The sequence below is a fragment of the Linepithema humile genome, chromosome 5 (assembly GCF_040581485.1).
Source record: "Linepithema humile isolate Giens D197 chromosome 5, Lhum_UNIL_v1.0, whole genome shotgun sequence".
NCBI classification, from domain to species: Eukaryota; Metazoa; Arthropoda; class Insecta; order Hymenoptera; family Formicidae; genus Linepithema; species Linepithema humile.
In genome coordinates this window covers 4,951,231-4,968,162 of record NC_090132.1, presented here as the reverse complement: position 1 = coordinate 4,968,162, position 16,932 = coordinate 4,951,231, and the positions used below count along the sequence as shown (strand labels likewise).

The 16,932-nt window shown below is 42.5% G+C and overlaps 1 long non-coding RNA gene across 7 annotated transcripts in view; it reads left to right on the top strand.

Moving 5' to 3' along the window:
- The window catches only part of LOC105670144 (uncharacterized), a 156,308-nt gene that overhangs the window by 50,269 nt on the left and 89,107 nt on the right, over positions 1-16,932 (top strand). For all 7 annotated transcript variants that reach the window (XR_010890348.1, XR_010890347.1, XR_010890349.1 and 4 more), the window contains 2 exons: positions 1,610-1,674; positions 13,043-13,111. This is a non-coding gene — a long non-coding RNA (uncharacterized lncRNA). The remainder of the gene's footprint in view (positions 1-1,609; positions 1,675-13,042; positions 13,112-16,932) is intronic.

Below are 16,932 nucleotides of genomic sequence, written 5' to 3'. Positions count from 1 at the left end.
GCACTTTATCATCGCATTATTAAGAGTGAAGCGAAGCGGCGTTTGATTAATTTAGAGATTGTATGCGGCGGCGGTGGCGAAGGAGGCAAACTTTTAAGCCATTAACGTCAGGGCCATCGATGGGACTAATTAGCCCCGCGTACCGCCGTACTTTTGAAAGCGCGCATGGAATGGTAGCAGCTGTTTCGTCGGAAGCAGGTGAATCTCGCTACCGGTCACCGTCGCGTACTCACGAGCGGCGACGCCGACCTAATCGCCATTGCGCCCCTAATGACGTCCAACCCTTTCGCCGCGCGGCCACGTTCCTTTCGAAGTTCGCTTAATTGGCTGCACTGGCCGGTTATTTATTGCGCCGTTGGCGCTGTCCTTTGACGCCGTAATAGCCCGTTGACGGGGCTATTTAGACCTTTTAGATCAGTGTAAGGAGGATTTGCCGAAATAGGGCCACCGATGAAAATGATATGTACGTCGAGGTGCCGCCGTTGCGGGAGATTGCATATTGAGATTGTGCGTTAAAGATTCATTTTATTATTCTGTCCACCTATTATGAAAGCTCATTAAAAATTAACATTAGTGTAAAATTTGTTTTTATGTATTCATTTTTGTTATAACATTAATGCTAAATATTCTTATGCAAGCGTTAAGTTGAAATAATATCTTGTGAAAATTTATTTAATCTAAATTAGCAATTATATATATACTTTGAACTGGAGCAGTGATCGTTTCCTACCGTCTTGTTTCTTTCCTTCTGCCGCGGAGACAAGTGCGTAAAGCGCGCGCGCGCATAGTGCTCTGCGTAAACATTCATCGGCATCTCGTTATCAGCTTATTGGCAATCGCATTTGCGTTTGCCAACGATACCAGAATCCGCCTTCTGGTAACAAGGTAAGCAACGGCGGACAAGCAGAGACACGGAAGGAAGAATGAGAAGAAGGGAGGTCGGGTTAAGGTAGATCAAAGGACGCCGGCAATAATTACAGAAATATGCGCGTTGATGTGTACCGCTTTGCCGGGCAATCCCCGAAAGGGCTTCTTACATCGCTGTATCACCACCGGATGTTATCTGTTTCTCCTCACCCTCCACTGTCAGTAACATACATAGTTATTTTTTTGCCACTCGATATCATTCTGTAATCTATAAACACGCTGCACTTCTTTTCTGTACTTGCTACTTGGCATTTTCTCCTCTCCATATTCTCTGTCGTTCAGTTTTACATCTTGTCGTGCTTCGCGACCAGTCTACCGTATACAATATATATCATATGTACATATGTGGCGCAGCATAATTAGAGGATGATTAGGAAAAGGTTTTAACATTGAGTAAATTTATCAATACTTACAGCATCCATTAATTTAACGCGTGCAAACCTATTTCTTTATTTGCAGCAAATTTGCATGCTTGAAAGTCTGTTTGTGTGCATGTGCATCATTACATACAAGGAAGATTGCAATATTCATGCGAGATTCACTCATCCATTTTCGCCTTTAGCTATCGAGTTTTCGCTCATCACTCCTTTTACTTTACATTTATTAATTATTTAATTTATGATCGTAATTGAAAGTCTTATTTTTTTCTTACACTAATATTTTTTTTGTTTTTTCTTTTAAGGTAATGATCATTGGATTTCATCAACATTGTTCATTCTTAGTGAGGAGACGGCCTTTCTACTATCGGTAAGTTTTTCTTTTGCTAAGCCCGCATATATATTCACGCGACAGTCAAACAGCCGGCTGATATACAAAACATACCGATAACGTCTTAACGGGAAGGCTATTATCTTGATCCCAGTGCGGCAAACTCGCCATGCGACGATTCGGCCGATTCGCTTTTAAGGTCTGGATTAAGATTCTTGAAATTATCGTCTTTATGCGGCTCCGAATACCGACATGCGACCACGTCGCATTCTCGCTGCTCGCCGACCTCGCAATATAAATTAACATTATCAATATTGAGATAGTCGAGCATCTTCGTTTCCATCGCGGGTGAGCGATCCGGCAGAATTGTACGTCTATTAGATCGCTTGACTAGGATAAGAAAATACCATTCGGGGAAGAAGTTCGCGCTTTGGTAATATGCGCCTCTAATAAACGCTGTTTACGCATCACGAACGCTTCGTTAACTCGCGTGCACGCGGTCGCACTAAGTGTGTATTCACTGAAATATTCAACGAGGAGCGATTATCGTAACTTTTTTTTACATACTGCGCAATAAAGCCAGAGATCTATAATCGTAAAACTTTTTCTCCCTGCGAATTTACCGTGATTAATGATTCGGTTATGTATTACGCATCAAACAACATGTTGAAGTAGGAAGAATTTATATAGTTTAAAAAGAAATGTCATTTTGATATGACTGCTGCTTTCTGCTCTTTAATGCATTACACATATCGGTCTCTTTTAAGTTTTTGATAATAAAATGAACTTAAAAGAAAAAATGTTCTACAAATATTTCGTATGTGAAACATTTTTTCTTCTAAGTTAAATTTTATTATCAGAATTTAAAAAAAACACTGATATATTATTTATAGATCGTAGATCTTACTAAAAAATCTTTCTGAAATTATTGTTGAAAAAAAATTGTAATATTGATTTTTTATTTTGAGATAAAAATTGAAGAAAATTTAGGTTAAGGTGTTGGCACATGAGGATATTTAGTTTATAAAGTGACGTGGCTGCAGTTCCGGAAACCGCGCCCGATGCTACAGGCTATCGTCAAAAAGCCATCCATGCGGCAAGTATGTTCCGAAGCTCAGACTATTGCACAGACAATGTGGAACTTTGTTCCCCTGTCTGGTCTTAAGATCGTGACGTTCGTTTTATTGTGTCCGTTGGTGCATCGAGTTGCGAAGAATTTTGCCCGGAAGCGACAATCGCGAGACCTCGCGCGCGCGCGCGCAACCGTTTTGGCTCTAACGGATATAGCGAGAGATCGTGGGCGGAGATTATTGTGATTTCTCGGACAGTAACAACGTTGCAGAACCAGGAAGCAAATCCCTAAAGCGACAATGTAATGAGGAACGATGCGGAAACAAAAAAAGTGAGGCAAAAGGATCGGGCATGAAATATGTTCTGGATGTTGCTTGTGAAGATGGCGGAACGGTTGGACTGGCGTGTGATATCTACCGTATTCCATTTTGTATAAATATATCTTTTTATACGATCCTATCGCTGGAAATAAGATCTATGGGCGATACCGGAGATCGACTTCGAGAGAGCAAATAGGCAACAAATAGGTATCCGAATAGGTTGTCCGAAATACAAAGCGGCCGATGTCTGAAGGTAATTTCTTTAGCGATATTTAAAAATTATAATAGACAAAGATTTCCGGAGGCAGGTAGGAAGATTCAAACTGTTACACAGAAGCATATCTATATGGCAACTAATGGAACACTAGCTTTAAACTACCAACTTAAGGGAGAACAATTTTCAGAATTATTTTTATTTTAAATTATAGAAAATATTTAAAGAAAAATAAATCTACGAAGAAATTTCACGTTTAAATTTGCATTTAATTTGAAAGAACAAATATACTTTTTGATTTGGCTGAATTTTTGTTAAGCATTCTAAAAATTATTAATTTCTCCATTATAATTAATACATATTATAAAAAAATTATTGACATCTCGCGGATGGACGTATTTGTGAATTGCACAAGCATTGCATTAAGACTACTTTGATGACGACGAACTGATGGATATGTTACTCGCAGTTGCATTTTGCCTTAATCCCTTCACTGCCTGCATATTCCTCTCACTGCCCACGTAATTACTCATTCATTAAAACTGTTGCGCCTTCAGGAAAGCGGTTTAAGAAAATTCTTAATGTCGTCCACGCAATAATACTATCCTCGCTCTTGGCAGAATATACTCCTTACTCGTACTCGAAACTTAGTAAAAGGGTGACCGTCACAAGTATACTTTCTTGCACATGTCGCTCTCTCTTTTACGAGGAAACGCAAGCACCGTCCGTATCTCTCCGCTTTATTACAGGATACATCTGTTTCTGCTCCGATAGTGGTAGTAGTGTGTAATCACGCGCGTAATTCGAAAGCAGAGAGAGGGAAATTGCCGATTAGCCGGGCACGTTTCTTAATCGCTTCGGGTATTATGCTTCAAGTGCAATCGACAATCGTCGACAGTTGTTCTTACCGTTGCCGCCCAAAGGTAAATGAGAAAAATTAGGTCAACTAATCTTCGCGTATGATGAAACGCGATAAAAATTGCTTCCGACGTGTAAAACTAATTAGTAATTTACTTTGATACATATTTGATCTCAACAGCTTTTTTATATCTTTTTTTATGTATAATGAAATGTGATATTGGATAAAATTTCTTAAAATTGAGTTTATTTAATCGATAGAAATAGCTATATCTATATAGTTTTCTTTTGTAGCTATATCAAATAATATGCGACTGCTAATATTTCACGAGTTTTAACCATTTTTTAATTAATTTTATACAATATATTTGTAGAGATAAAAAATTACTAGCTTAAACATTTCATTAATATCTGAAAAATACATGAGGAAGCGAATTATATGCAAAAATTTATTTATTTATTATATTTTTTATTGATATTTTATTTGCATTAGTACATTAATTCAATTCAAATAAGACATCAAACGTTGCTGAAAAGCGTTCCCAGCGCGTTGACGTGTCTCTGCGATCTCGCATCCATTATTTCGCACAATGTGCTTTATAAATTACGGGCACACGCGTCGCGACTTAAACTTTCGCTTGATGAACACCGCGGATCTTTGCGAATACGCGAGCTTCCGAGTTCTTGTGGGCGGCTCTGAGGAAAACGTAGCATAACTCGACACTGCAGGACGAAAACACCGCGGTCTTACTACTCGCAATGCGCCAAGACGTATAACGGGTGGTGTCTTAAATAATGCAGCCTGCCGACTCGATGAGCGACAGTCGTGTGTCTTCTCTCAGTAGAGGCATCCTTCGCGGGCACGACAGTCACGCGTGTTGCGTTGATACGTGCGGGGATTACGTTTCGTAAACTGCATTAAATCACCATGACTGCAGTGCGCCTACGCGTACATTTATCGTGGCTTGAAATTCTGCCGGATTCTAAGCATCAGTGTCATAGTTATTTTTTTTAAATTGAATGAGCGATTGAATTTTTTATATTATTTTTATATCCGTAAAGAATTTAAAGAAGGATTGAAATAAATTGTATAAAGAATTTTAATTCTATTTTTGTCACTTGTCGACTATTTAAATACGTAACATTGCGATATTGTGACAAAAATATCATTTGATTAATAACTATTACTTAATATTGCCAAGAATTACGAGGTGTACGATGTTTTATAATGTTGGGCGTTTGTCGATTTATGTGACACTCGGCTCACATAAATTACGTATGGATCCGATTTGTTAGCAAGAAAAGAGGATTTTCCAACAGGATGTCAAGTACTAATAACTTATATCCAGCGACATATTGCAAATTCAAAACGTATTATTATTCCCTGTTGCAATACTATACAGGTGCGGAGAATGTTTCGACCGGAAAGAAAAGTCTCGCGTATACGTCACGACTATTTATAAAAACTAATGGCGGCTAAACACTATAACTCATGAACTCATTATATCTAATAGCCGCCGGCATATTTATGTCGAACGAGCTCATACCGCTTCTTGGGTCTACGCGGTCTTACAAATTATGCACAAACCAACATTATCTTGCCGGGGTGCGTATAAAAAGGCGCTAAAATTATACGATAGAAACGCAATTCTGATTGATTAGTGATTCTCGTTAAACCAAATTCTGCGGATACATACAATATTTATGATGCTATTAAAAATCTAAATTTCCTAACAAAGATGATAACAATTTGAGAATAAAGGCTTGTCAAGTCGATATTTGCCAAGATTTATATTAAGAATAAAACCACGCTTAAAAAAATTTTATATATAAAATGATTTTTGTATCATAACTTGAAATTTTTTCTTCTAAAACGACTTAAACATTATGTGAGTGCAAGAATTGCAATGCACAGTAATGATAGAATTTTTATTGCGATGGCCACAAAATTTATATTGATATATTTCTTGTAAGAATAAATATCATATTGATTATATTATATTAATAATACATTGAACTTAGCGGATTTTGATCGCTTATTTCTGCATGTTTTATCTTGTCATCACTACATATTCTACTCTTCACCGGAAACGCGACTTTTAATCCGCTCACGTATTGCGAGGATGGATTCTCCGAGCAGACAGAGCAGCTCGAGCGTGAACGGCGAGGAGGAGAACGGGCCATCCCCTTCGGCATGCATTAGAAGTGTCCATTGAGTCGTCTAATTTTATACGTTGTAAATCTCCTCCCACCCGATGACGCGTCGCGTGTACGAGAACCCGTGTTTATGTATATCAGGATGCCTACACACGCTCGTTGTGCGAATCCGCGCCGTGTCGCGTCACATCGCGGGGAGCGTGGTGCATACCGCGGCTACATTATTGCGCCAGCGAAGCGTACCGTGGATCTCCGCGATAAATTATTTCACTCCGTCGACAGTTTTCCTATCAGAGTTGGTCGCGCGACAACCGAGAAACGGTTGCAGTCGGTTGCGCGACGGAAGTCTGACAAATCGAGCGCGTTGCAACGACAACGAGCGTCGTACGAAACACCCGTTTGTCATTACGACGTCGAGGTCGTCAAACTTGCGCGGATTACGTAAAGCCATCTTAGCATCCTGGTGCCTACGCGAGGGGGATGATATATAGTCGTTACACGTCGATAGCGCACGAAGAGCCGCGCCGATGATCAATCATTGTCGCTCGAGTGTGGAATGCAAGAACGATAGCTCGACGCAGTCCACCAACGTCGCCGTGCGGTTGTTACGAATATTAGCGCTAGTTGGAGACGTCGGATACTGTTTGTCATGATAGCGACTTAATAAGGATGTTTGTAAGTGAGTAACGTTGCCACCGGCAAATTTTTCTAATTAAAACCGCGAACCACACGATTTATAATGCGCAAATAAAGTTTTCTTTCAGCAGAAACTTAATTCGATTGCGCAAGTCGACGGATGAGTATATAATTACAATTACCATGATCATCTTTTATTTCGCCCGATTGTTACGTCAGCCGTTATTCGTATTAACCGTTGAAACATCGTCCGAGTTCATAGGTCAACGGCGTTACGGCCGCGAAAGGAGGAGGAAATTCTAATAACATTCGGAGAGAAAGATAAGAGTTTAATTATTCACGCAAAGCGCGGGGTTTTCCGGTACCCGGGCCGCGCGGAGGGTCTATCGGGCCCCGCGTGTATACACACGCGTTCAGGTTTACTTAGTGTTCGTACAGTACGGTAGTACTCGTGAGGTAGGTATATACCTTATATCTACCTATCGTGAGCGCGATAAATCTCGCGGAGTCAGGTGGACGATGGTCATCAGCTAGTCGCCGCGTATAAGAGGCCCAGCTCTCCTCACGGAGGGGCCCCGATCCCTGGGTTTAAGCCTGTTCTCATGATGCTGGACGGCCTAGCGACGACCCACGACCCTGCTGGCCACAACTTACCGCGTGGTACACCCGCAATATGCTTTCCGCCACGATCCACCATCCGGCATTCCTGACCCGGCAGACCGGGCCGGAATACGCAATTCCGCGGCGTGGAATGCAACGCGGAAAGACGTCGAATGCAGGAAATGCCGCATCGATCGTGACAATTATCTGTGTTAATACGTCGAATATTCGCTCCACATAGTGAGCTAAGAGCTTTGGGTTTCCTTGTCCGCGTAATATAATACTACGCGACGTATTACTTAAATATATTTATTCAAAGGCTTTCTCATATAGCATTCTATATAAATAATGCTTTGCAAAAGTCAAATTTAAAAAAATTTTAATTTGTAATGGAAAAATTTATACTATATATTTGAAAAAAATCTTTGATCATAGTGGTTATTTAGAAAGATAAAACTTTCCATGCTTGCAATAAAAATTATAAGAAAATTTCTCCAACAAAAACTTCTAGTAGTCCTGTGGCATCTCCGTAGGCAGAAAAGAATTCTTATGAGTTATAAAAGATAGATTCCGTTGAGGTCAACTGCTCCCAGCGTTCTGCGGCCTGCCGCACTACCGATTTAGCAGACCGGAATACAAAACACGCGCCGAGGGCGGAACGTCAAAGTGATTCAGCTGCATTCGCACGATGCGAACTCTACAAATCATGAGGGAAACGAGAGACGAGAGGGAGGGGGGGGGGAGGGGAGAAATCGCGCCGTAAGGAGTCCACGGGACCTTCCTACAGTTAGAACAGTACGAGTTAAGAGGGCTTGGCTCTCATTAATCTCGGGATCTAGTCTCGTCAAAGGGGACACTGCGAGATACGCGGGGACAAAGGGCTTCCTCTGGCGCGGTATCGTCGCACAATCTCGTCACATCGTACGATCGCGAGGCGGTGATCGCGAAACATCGAGGAGCGGGCGGGAACCCGCGGCGCGAGATAGAATCTCGACGAGCGACCACACAATGTCAAACATATTAATTAATGTGCGTCGCCTCGGGAGCCGCGAGCAATGACGTCGGACCGTGGGTGGTACGTTTTGAAAACTAAGTGTACGGCCCCTATAATATCGTGCTTTATACACAATAGTCATAATAATAATAACTAATACGCGTAATTATATTTTTCATATATTGTCATTTATTGTCAATTAATATCCAAGCATAAAAGTAGACGTTTTTTAAGCAGGAATAATTCTCCGTTATAAAATCGACTCATTGATCTGAAAAGTATTATTTTTAATATATCTACTACATTCGTATTTTATTAAGCATAAATTTACTAAAATATAGACATTACTTTTACAAGATTTAAATGATTCGCGTATGCATATTGCAAGGTACAGCGCGCGTTTGAAAATGGGTGCAGTCGAACAGATGCGTTCGCGCGCGAGCGCGGATATAATTACGCGCACGAATATTATCTGCCCGTTTCGTCGGGAGTAAATCGCGACTCCGTCAAATGGACCAGCTAACTTCAGGGTGCGAACGCTTACGCGCATCCTCATTACGGTTTTTATTGCAGCAGTTTCTCCGAACCATTACGTCGTTATACGCCCAAGAGAAAGAGAGAGAAAGAGAGTTCGCGGCGCGGCACCCGCTTTGCAAAACGCTCTCTCGGCGAGCGAGCGCCGTAAACGCGGGACAAAAATATTGATAAACCGGACGCAAGCTCGCCCGCTACACTTTGCGTATGTCCTACACACGCCTTCGGAGCGGTTTACGAGCATTCGGTCGATTCGAATGAGGGAATGGCACGAGGCGCAACTCTATCGGACGATAATTTGTTACTTAATCAACGAAGCAGACACAATTCTGAGAAAGATGGAAAGAGAGAGATCTTAGTATTTATTATATTTAATCCTCTAGCAAAACGGCGTGCAATCCGCCGCTAAATAAAAACGGATAAAACGCTAGAATCATTTTACGAGTACACTTAGGTGGCATGTGGAAGCGATCTTCATCCCCTCTCCCTTCCCCTCGCTTTACGTGCCTTTCCGCGCGGTTTTCTGTATTCTCTGCAGATTTATTCTCTCTCCTAGATCTTTTAACGAAGATGACGGTGTACATTTGTTGCAAAACAAGAACTTCGCTCGGATATTAAATTAAAGGGCTTCCTCTTACCTCTCTTTTCTCCACTCTCTTTCTCTCTGTCGCGCGATATAATGCAGCGCGTGAGGATCATTTTCTTGCGTATAATATCCCGTCATTAGTCGCGAACCGAGAAGAAACAAAGCGCGCGCGCATGGCTTTAGCGTTCGGCTTTATCGCGGCGGCGTTATCTGTGGCTGCTTCTTTCTCCTTCTTTCGCCCTCCCCCGTTTTTCTCCGTATTTCGTCGCGTGATAGCGCGACCAGACGCGTTTTACGGCGCTTTAACGCCCTGATGCCGCCGCCGCCGGTACTACATCGTCGCGGAAATCTGGAGGTATGGATGCACGGTTGTATGCACCGTGACGGCACACGGGAGATGATTTCGTGCTTTCTGAATGCACACGGTCGTAACGAATATGTTAACAAATGTAGTATTATTACTCAAAGCGATTCGCTAATCCGATGCATTTTTCAAATTCCTACGTTGAATACCGCGAATTAATTTTAGCTAAATCATTGATACACTAAAGAATCTCGCTCGCAAATCGCTCAGAGTCGGCAATTATAGCGTAATCGATTTGACCAATAAATACCATTGAATCCACCATCGTGTCTCGCGGATCGTGAACTCTCTCGCTCTCTCTCTCTCTCTCTCTCTCTCTCTCTCTCTCTCTCTCTCTCGCGCGCACGCGCGCGCGCAGGATATTCTTCCTAGCGCTATTAACAATAGTTCGTGTGCGCTGTAAAATTTCAATGACACTTCATTAAATAACCGCCACGTAGGAATAATTAATTCGGCTGATTCGCCAATTGTATCCGCGTAGATCGATCCGAAACCGGTCGACTGATTTTTCACGCCTGTCTCCCAGCCAAATGGAGAAACTAATTATCAACGACCCGACGCTGCCGATAATACGCATTGTCGTCCGTTTCATTGTTTTCCGGATCTATTATAGCCTCGTGGCAAAACATATCATCGAGCGAGCCTCGCCTCTCGCTCATTCAAATCGAGCGAGCGAGCGAGCGAACAGGGCGCGTATTGTCGCGCGTTTCTCCATTTCGCACGTGCGCGCGCGAGAGACGTATGTGGGTGTTGCGTGATTTAAGCGTCTCAGCGGCACGGCCGCGAGCGATTTTCTTGATCCGACCGTTCGCAAGTCGCCCCCGCCATTGTGCAACCGACGTGTATTATACAATAATATATATGTTGTGCGTTATCGAGTCTTCGATTTCACTTCGCTTAATAGCGTCTTAATATCGTACTTACTGTCAATTTGTTTATCGACTTGCCGATTTCGATTTCACGACATGGCGGTCGAGCGTGTAAATTCCGCTCGCGAAACGTATTCTTACATAGGAATGGAAAATTTGTGGAATCTTATCGATATCTTACTAAGATATCATAATATCTTTGAGATATTTTACAGGTAAGAGATTGTCAGATGAACATTTTTAAGATTAATGTAATTAGCACATATTTTGTCTAAAATGTTCTCAAAACATTGTACAAAATTTTTTGTCATTTTTTACATAGCTCATCGATTGTAGAATATGTCTTGATATTTTATGCAAATGCACTTCCATAAAAATAATACTGGTAGAATTTAAAAAAAGTCGAGTTTTTTTGGCGGAATAATCAGAATGATTTCAATATATCCCGCAGATCTCTTCATCGCCGTGTGGGATTCTGGGTCAGAAGTTCACGTAGTGCCTGGACCCGGATAATTCTATTCGCCGCGGAGTCCCGGCGAGCGCGCCGGATATTTTTGTCGAAGAAGTATCGTAGCGTGTGTTTGTGGCTTGCGGAGAGAATGGAGAAAGAAGGCGCGTTTAATTGCAGTATCCCGATGCGGGAGGAAGCGCGCCGCCGCCGCCGTTGCGATTTCGCAGCGCGACGCGCGATGAAACGTTTCGGAATGAACAGAACGCGCGGTAACCGATGGTGATAACTAACCGCGTGGCTAAGCGTGCGTGAAATTATAAGTTATTGCAAATGCGCCCGTAACTCGCGGAACGCATCGTTCACGTCGCCGCTAATTATCGATTTTATGAATTCCGGCTTGCCATTCGTCGATCACGAGCGATTAATGGGCGTAAAACAAACTCGTGATAACGGATTTACCTGCTTATTCTTCAGACTCGTTCGTTTTATCATCGCGATTAGATATTATCGTTCTTCCATGAACAGAGCGAAATTTTGTTTACAAGATCGTTACGCAAGATGGGTGTATCTGACATGGGTGTATTTGAAACTCCAACGCGACGTTTTAACAAATTGTTATAAGCGTGACTTCTAAGTACGACCATTATTTAATCCGATTGAATCTGACAGATCTCACCGATAAAGAACCGCTTACACGATCTCGACGATGATATATAGCTAAATATCACCATCGCGCGAACCTTTCACGATTTCCGTGTACGATTCGGATCCTCCTTGCGACTCGTGGGCGAGGCACGCAGTGAGCCGATGAAGAAAGGCAAACATTAAATCGCGCCGCATTACGAACAATGCTGTGCCCACACGATCTGAAATCTTCCGTCCGTCGCCCGCCCCGGGAATTCCACGCGGTGCGGCACCAACCCACCATGCGTCGTGGCCCGCATTCCCGACGCCACCCGCGGTCTCTATAAGCCTTCATAAATACCATCGCGCGCGCGCATGCATGCACGCGAGCGCTATTGTTACCTGCTCTAGCACCGGTGATTTGACGCAATTAAGGTGCGAGATCCGTTCCGGCGTCACTCGCGCAACATTCGATCTTGATTAAATTTCAATCTCGCCGTAAATATATTCGGCGCTCGTACGCTTCCACCAGCTTCCGACGTGTGTCGATTCACTAATTTATGCCCTGGTTCGGCTAATTGTTTTTTCTGCAGCGCTCCTCGAAGGACCGTACGTCTTGTTGCGTGCGAGCCGTCCGGCTCGCGATCACCCGTAGATCACTCGGGCGGCTCACGCCCTGCGATCGGCCGATCTATTCGGCGCGTAAAAATCATCCGGCCGGACAATTTGCGTGCTGCGCCCCGACGAGGATGGATCTCCTCTCTCGCACCTGGCATTCCGGTTTCCGTCGCGAGCGAACGGTGCCGATCGCGATCGAGGATGTTGCGGGCGACTCGCGTGGGCGGCGAGTCCTTAAGTGAGGTATCTCGCGCTGTCATTAAGATACAGTTAATTTACGGCAGTCGTAATACGAATGTAGAACATTGTTCAGATTATCAGCGGCTAAATTGTCGCCCCTTCGGACTTGGGATGTCTCATTACGCCGCGCATCGCTATAAATCACGGCTGGGCAATCGGCAGGCTGCTCTCTCCAAGTCTTCTTAGTTATCTCTCCTCTAATTGCTCCAGTCATCAAGGCTCTTGATATTGTTATCCTTCATCTAATATTGCTTATTTTTTCATTTTGCAGGCAGTGGAATCACGCGAACTCGCAGCATTCATGGGAATATTTCTGCTAAAGCTGGCATCATTTTTATGGGTAAGTAGGAAATAAGAATATTTCGCAGCATGATTGCATGACGATCAATGATTACTCAAATCCTCCCCTCGCGTCACCTTTGGCATTCGGAGCGTTTCGTTCTCCACTTTTCTTTCGGTCTTGCTCGGCATCCCGCGGAAGACCCGCGGTGAATTTCATACGCGATAAAATATACCGGTCGAACATCGAGTTCGATTAATCACCGTTAATTACGAGCGCGGGGGCAGGTCTGGCGAACGAGGACGATTAATGAGTAATTGAATTCGATCACGCCACTCGCCACGGTCACCGAAGATGGCCGGTCGCATAAATTTTCATTTTCGCAGTGAACTCGCATACGTTGGAGAACGAAAAGCGGCGAGTAGCTCGCACAAATACTATGAAACTATAATTTAAGATTAAATATTTAAATACAAAATTGATACATTTTTCTATATATTTTTATCGTTGATTTTTACTTTAAGTTTGCATTGGGGATAAAAATTAAATTCTAAATATTATATTAAATATATATTTAGAATTTTGTTTAATTATTATATATTTTACGAAATCTATTTGTAAAAGAACCATGTGCCACTCGTTTGGCGGAATTTCTGAACAGCCGCTTGCAAAAGTAAAAACTCATTAGAAATGAAGTTACATGTTCGATTTCATCGCTACTTGACTGCGCTCTGACAAGCGTGTAATTAGCGAACCCTAATTTCTTGATCAAATAGAGCTGCGCTGGCATCTCGCGTCTCGCGCGTGTATCGATGATGCCAGCCGCGATTAGGTGTATCCGGCGTGCCTCCTGTACGTCGGGCCTTCCTGTCAGATAAACTAATCTGCGGTCAACCAACTCTGAAGCTCACGCGCTCCTCCTACTGCCGGCTCGATTAACGACCGCTCGGCTCACCTGACTCGCCAGTAATTCAAATTCGGAGGAGGCTCCGAGCTGACTCCGCGTGTAAATGCGCGCTGCGTTGCGTGCCGGACCTTCCGCTCGCAACGCATAAATTCGTCGTTTTCTGCTCCTTTCCCGCCATTCGAGCGAACCCTCCACCTGGGTTCGCTCTCGCCGCAGGGCGGAACGGACCACGCGAACGTGCAGCGGCCTTGCAAAATCACCCCTAATTTCATCCCATAATCGAGTAGCGAGAGTTCGCCGATTAATTCCTTGCAATCACCCGCGGTACCCGATTATGATGGATGAACTTTTTTGCAAAATTTTTTGCAATTCCAAAGAGGCTTTTACGAGAATGTCTCAAATAGCTGCTTTGAAGTAATTGTGTAATTGTCGTTTAGGAAACTTTTAAATTATAGTGCGGTTAGTGTAAATTTTATGAAGAACATATGAACGTTGAACTTGATAATCTGTTTATCAAAAATATTTTATTTAAAAAAAATTTATTAACAAGTTTGCGCCAAAATACGCGCCAAAACATAATTGTTGGCTTTAGTAATCGATTATTAATTGCAAATACAAAATCATGCTTACGCGCTAATCATAATAAAACTCCCGAATTGCGACTGAATTCTTCTTCGCAAAAATATGCAAGAGTGAGATGTAGGGTCGAACTACGTTAAACGAATTCGGGCTCCTCTCGTTAGCATAATAATCGCGATTCTTAATGTCTGAGTCAATCGAAGCCACTCGGATCCGCATCAGAACGGTGGACAGGCCTTTAATTAATTAACGCCGGGCTTCACCTTGAGACGTTGAGTTCAAACGAGGATGCGTTGATCGACGGCCGATTTTGCCGATCGATAAGGGAGCGTCGCGAACGTCGCGGGAAACGCTGAGTTGTGATTACATTGTTTGGAGCTGAATAGAGCCGTCCGCGCGCATGGGTACGCAACACCATTGTGAGCACTCGGAGAACCTGCCGGTTCCGCGCTGTCTTTCCTCTTTCTCTTTCTTCCTTTCTTCCTCCTCTCTCTCTCCGCGCATGTTGTTTTATACTTCATATAAATACAAGACCGGTAACCGGACGGTTACCGGTTCCACGTACCGGAAGGTGTTATCGTCGACGTAGCTCTTCTCTCAGCTGCGTCTCGATTAAAAATTATGTCATTGAGTTACGACAACCGCGTGCCAACTATACAAAACGGATATTTCTACGCGGCGCGATGCGCGTGATTATTTACAGTTAGCCGCGCTGAGAAGTGGCGGTGCGACGGCCTCGGCCGTAAAAGAAATATATTCGGCCACGAGAGCCACGACCTCGCGCGTCTCTGTCATAATTACGATTTATTTTAAAATCAATTAAACGGTGCGGTGCGAACGTCGGCAAAAAATTACTGGTTGTCACCAGCGCCGTTCACGTCACGTTAACCTTTTTCGCCAAAGCCACGCCACGTCCACCTCGTTACAATCGAAAAAGAGTGATCAAGAGTTGATCAAGAAAGAGCGTAACGATCGATCGGACGTCTGTCGATTGAAGTGACGTTCTTGATATCTCTCGGAAATTATATAGCACGTGCGCGAAAGTATGAAGAGCCCGGAAGATTGGAAAGATCTTTGTTTCGCACCGTGATACCGCTTCGATATCTGCCAAGCTGTGTTCGCGCGAAGATTGAAAATGAACATACGTATTATCGCACAACGTTGGCGAAAGTCCAATATTCTTTTATTCAAAAATAAATATTGCAGCTGAGCTATTTAATATTATCTATTCATGTTGCAATTTATTTAAACCAAAATTATAGATTTATACTAATTGTAATATATATATAAATACGCATTTAAGATATTATTTAAGCAGAATTGATAAAAATAAGTATTTTCCACATTTCATATATTCATAGAATAAAATTTAAATAACTGCATGAACTAAAAATTTTGTCGTGAAAGCCAGCGGTTTTATTTTTCGCTCATACATTTCAAAGATAGCGGCACAAGGATATTCTTAAGCCAGCGGAGAATTCTCATCTTTATTTATATACAGCCGAGATCCTGACAAAGTATTCGGGGAGATATCAAAACGTTCTGTCGTATGCGTATGGCTCCCCATAATGCGTATAGATTATCACGGCGGAATTAATCGAAGACACTAATACGAACGATGGACGGGCGATGAGGATAATTAAAATTCGTGATGCGATTCCGACGAAAAACGGAACGGGCAATACTATCGAGCGTCGACATCGTGCGCGTTCAGGACTCCGCTAATTAGCAATACAAATGCGAGTTGCAACAAGCAACAGAACCGGTGCGGACACAGCCAGCTTACGTCTAAGAAGCGACAATATTATCTATATAATATGTCTATTAAACATACGTATCGCAGGTGTAACGTCAAAGCTCTTCCGCCAACCGGCCGCATTTACCGCTCGTCACGCTTTGCGAGGCTATTCTATCCGCGCTTCGATTACATCGCAATGTTCATTAAAGCAGAGTTAATTATAAGACTCTAGATAAATAATTATCGATACCATTCAAAGCTCTTGCTATGTCCGTATAAACTTACATTTTTAAAATAGATTTTTTTATTATTTAGTATTCAATGAGTGACGTTTAGTAATTTGCATTTTTATGACATTTTATCACATCTTATCATCTCACACAGTAAATACGATAGCATTTTCAAAGTTTAATTTGTACAAACAAAAAATTGTGCGATGATTGCGATGATCTCCAATGATAGAGCTGCTGAAATCGCTTTCACTCAAAAAAATGATCTTGCAATAATAGCTAAAATTTTCTAGGTGTAAAAAATTAACTAAAACAGATAAATGATTAGCAACTGTTGTGATATTGCATATGTAATTACTTAATCAGTTTAGATGACAGAAACAGAATATATATCTGTATTGTTTGTGAACTTTAAAAAGAAAGTTTC